We start from the raw sequence: 4,449 nt of genomic DNA on the forward strand, positions 1-4,449 counted from the left end.
ATACCACACACCAAGAGAGTCTCAAACTATACATAATTAATGTTCACAATTATTGTTAAACCGAGGTAAAATTTAATGTCTTCCAAAATTTACATGTTATCGCAATCATGTTTCCCACACTAACACAAACCCTTTTTTCCCACATTTTCACACTTCCGCAATGTTTCTCAATGTTCACTTCTTCCCCTCATTGTTCTTTTTATTCTTTTTCTTTCATTTTTTTTTTTTCAAGGAAGAGAATAACCTATAAAGAAGAAAGTTACATCCAACCCCACCTTAACATCACATACACTCAACAACCCCTAGTCTATTTCTTTTAATAAATTTCGGGTTGCGTTAAAAATTTTCACACTTTGCCACCCTCGCTTGTCTAAGTGCTCTCGCCAACGTCCTATTTGGATTAAGTCTCTTAAAAATAAAATAGGTAGGAATTTGTTTTAGCTGGGCTCATAGTCAAGGTAGGTTATAATAAGCTTAATGAAAGGGGGGAAAAAAAAGGCTAAAATGTGTTTATAAGGGCTCAAATGGTTAACTGGTGATAATAAAATATAAGGTCGGCTTGAAAGGCTCAATCGGTCCAAAAATAGCTTAAGTCACTTCCTAGGTAATGTGAATTCTAGGATTTCGCCTCACGTAGTTATCAAATGAGTTTTAGAGTTTGTTGAGATCACAACAATGTTTATGAAAAATTCACACATAAAATTTCTCTAAGCATTTAGACTAACCAAACAATTCATACCACACACCAAGAGAGTCTCAAACTATACATAATTAATGTTCACAATTATTGTTAAACTGAGGCAAAATTTAATGTCTTCTAAAGGTTACATGTTATCGCAATCATGTTAGTATCATTGACATACAAATTAATCAAAGAAACTCAACAAATTTCCAAACAAAACACATACAAAAAATTCCTCATAAATCCATAAATTCGAAATTTTTGGAAGGAATTTCCGTTACCCCCAACCTAAGATCTACATTGTCCCAATGTACAAATGTAAACAAAAGGAAAAAGAGAAAAAGAAAATTTATCCCCCTTTTGAAAGAGCGAAGCATGGAAATGTATGACAAATTCGATCACCAACTCGTTTCATTCCATTGACAAGGAAACTTATGGTGCAACTCATCGGCCACACACGTTGCTCGTTAGATTTATGAATTTAGAGTAATAAACACAACATCAACATCATTTAACTAAACGAAAAGAATTAAACACACCTAAAAACTAACACTTGCAAAAATAAGAAATTAATCAATAAAAGAAAAAGAAAAAAAAATTAAAAAAAAAATAAAACAAACAACTTAGATTGCCTCTCAAGAAGCGCTTGGTAAAATCGTAAGCTCGACTTTTCGACTTCTTCAATCCGGGTTGTCAAGGAAAATTGAAACCCATGCATCTTTAATTCCAACATCAACATAAGGCTTCATTTTAAGTTGTATATATCATACATTGTACTCTTAAAAAAAGAAAAATACTCTCTTTTTTATTTGTATATGAGATTATATTCAAAAATTTGAAATAACTGCGTTTTCAAATTTTTAGCTTCCAAATTGTGTTTTCTTAATCCTTACATTCAGTGTTGCCATATAGTATTATATAACATGATGTTATGAATATTTAGGCTTTTGAAAACAATGGGAAGTGCACCAGCACAAATTCCGACAAGTTTCAGCCATGAGCTTAGAGCTTGCTTGCGTTGCCACCTTGTCAAAACTTACGATCAGGTATCATTCATTTTGTTTGATATTGAGGGTTTTAGGTTATGTTAGGGTTTGACTAATCGAGAATGACACTTACAGTCCAGACAATTAATATGTGAGAACTGCCCTTCTTTAAGATGGATGAAGATCACGAGCATGTTGTCGATTGTACAACTCCTAGTTTTAATGGGTATGCTTTGTTTTGTTGCTGCTTTATGCTTATTTATGTTTAACTTTATTTTGTGCCTCAAATTGATATAATTAAACCAAAGAAAGGATCCTCTATGTGACATTTGCTTGATGTTTACTTTGCTTTGTACAGGATAATATCAGTCGTGGATCCGACTAGAAGTTGGGCTGCTCGCTGGTTGCAAATGGTATGTTCAATTTTCATGTGATGCATGTTTAAACTTTAATTTTGGAGCTGGTCAGTTGTAGAGTGATAAATCATCCAAAAGCATTTTGAATTCGCAGTAAGAATGTTTATTCAAGCTAGAAACGTCCCATTGTTTGTTCTGATTCAAAGTTGGATGCTTGTGTTTTGTTTTAGAAGCAATGAGTTTATCTAAGATTTTGAACTTGTAAACTGAAACTTTACTTGAAAAAAAAACTTATTATGGATATTGCTGAAGTGAGGTGGGAAATGAGATGGCTGTTGAAGGTCTTGTGGAAGAAACTACTCTGATATGGAAATCTAGCTTCATTTTAATGGATACAAGAAAATTTATTAAAGATAGTTAAAGATAGACTGAATTACAAAAGGGTGGACTTTTAGTCCACAAAAATGAAGCCAAGAAAATGAAATCATCTTACAACAATAATCCAATTCTCTTTTATGAAAAAGAACGGAATATCCTTGAAGTCATTAAAGCCAAAGTCCATAGAAGCTAGAAAAATAAGGCTGTTCCATTAAAGGTGGCTTCTTCCTCATTAGCTTCATAAAAAGTCATCTTATTACTTTATAGCCAAACAACATAAAAGACTGCCATCACTCCACAATGGCCTAGAACAGTATCTTTTTAACCTCCCCTGAAAGTACAAAAATCCTCATGAACTCACACACAATAAATTAGCAACCTGAAACCATTTATGCCGTAATTTTAAAGACATAGGATAAAACAGAAACGAGCTATCTATATTCTCCATTTAATTGTTACATTTCACATACCAGTTTGGGGACAAATTAAAATTAGGCCTTTGATGCTGAAACTAAATCACTGATTTTAATAATCCAATTCAGGTATTAATTTGTTTCCTGTAAGAAAAAAAAAAAAGAAAAAAAAAAACTAATTTTACCATAGGCCGACAACCAAACTAACACCTGTTCTTTACTTTGGTATTTTTCTTTCCAAATTCAGCTTCTTCGCTCAAAAGGCATTGTCAAGGGGTCATTTGGCAACCAATTAAAATAGAAGTTACTAGAAAAAACGCCAAATGGATCTCTTAATTATGATCTTCTATACTCTTGGGTTGAGAAAATTTAAAAATCTTCAATCAACATTGAAAGGGCATAATACTTAGTAGCTTCTCAATCATTTAGGTTTCTAAAAGAAAAAAAAAAAAATTAAAATTCCGGCTTCTCAGTCATTGGAGCCCATATTTTCCTTTAAACAGTGCATGTCAAAGAGATATATTCTCCAAAGGGAATCTCCAAAGCCATATTTCCATAGAAGAGCCAAGTTTCTCATCTCTAGGTTGCCAATTCTCAAGCCCCTTTTAGCTCGAGATCTTGAAACCACTTCACATTTAACTAAATGGCTCTACATCTTTTCAATCATAACCTTCCTAGAAGAAATCCCTCCATATATTTCTCAGTTCTACTACCCACAGTTTTAGGAATTTTGAAAAGAGATAAATAGTAGATTGGCAAACTTCACCAGTCTCCCTTGGATATGCTTTGTTGCAACATTTCATCATCTTATCAATATTTTTGGCTAATTTATTTTTCTCATCTGGATGTTCTATTGGACTTCTTGCAGAACTTGTGTGAAGATGAGCATGTGCAATATGTGCCACCGAAACGTGTATGATTGAGAATTTAAGGATTGGTTTCTGTAAAATAACTCTAGAGCAACTAAGGCAGTGTCTAATTTTCTTCGATACCTTGGCGAGGGAATCCTGAATATATTTATGGTAATTATCTATGAATCTGTTTTTGATGTTTAAACTACTTCCAAGAACATTTATGTAGAAATGAATAGCAAGCCTTTAAAATCATATTTTGAAGCTTGGAGACGTAAACAGGATTTGGAGCCTTTGGATTCATTATTATTAATATTATTATTAAGTGAAACATTAATAATAAGGTTAGGGACTTCATTTTAGACGTTGATTAACCACGCTCAATTTAATTGTAATTTAATTGACAAGACATTAAAATGAACTCCATGCTTCCACCACATTAAATCTTGTATAATTTTAAGCAACTGTCACAATTTCAAATTATTAGGCTATGTTTGGTTTGTGAATTAAAAATGGATGAAATGAAAGTATTATGAATAGAAATCAATGGAAGGAAAGTATTATAAGTAAATGAAATTACTTTGTTTGCTTGTGTTGATGCCCACTTTTGATGAAGCAGCCCACAACGGCCCAAAGTAAACCCAACGTCATCTCACATTCCAAAAGGTATGTTGGGTACTAAGCAAAGGTATGTTTTCTTAACCCTTCTCGGGAGACCGGAGGACCAAAGCTGTTAAATAGGGCATTTTGGTGGGTTATGATGTGATAAGATAGAGGGTCCAG

The 4,449-nt window shown here is 33.0% G+C and overlaps 1 pseudogene; it reads left to right on the forward strand.

Annotated features, from left to right (window-relative positions):
* The first annotated feature begins 1,638 nt into the window (after positions 1 to 1,638).
* On the forward strand, positions 1,639 to 2,102 carry LOC116136353 (annotated as a pseudogene).
* The last annotated feature ends 2,347 nt before the right edge of the window (positions 2,103 to 4,449 follow it).

Source organism: Pistacia vera, unplaced genomic scaffold (assembly GCF_008641045.1).
Source record: "Pistacia vera cultivar Batoury unplaced genomic scaffold, PisVer_v2 Contig311, whole genome shotgun sequence".
NCBI classification, from domain to species: Eukaryota; Viridiplantae; Streptophyta; class Magnoliopsida; order Sapindales; family Anacardiaceae; genus Pistacia; species Pistacia vera.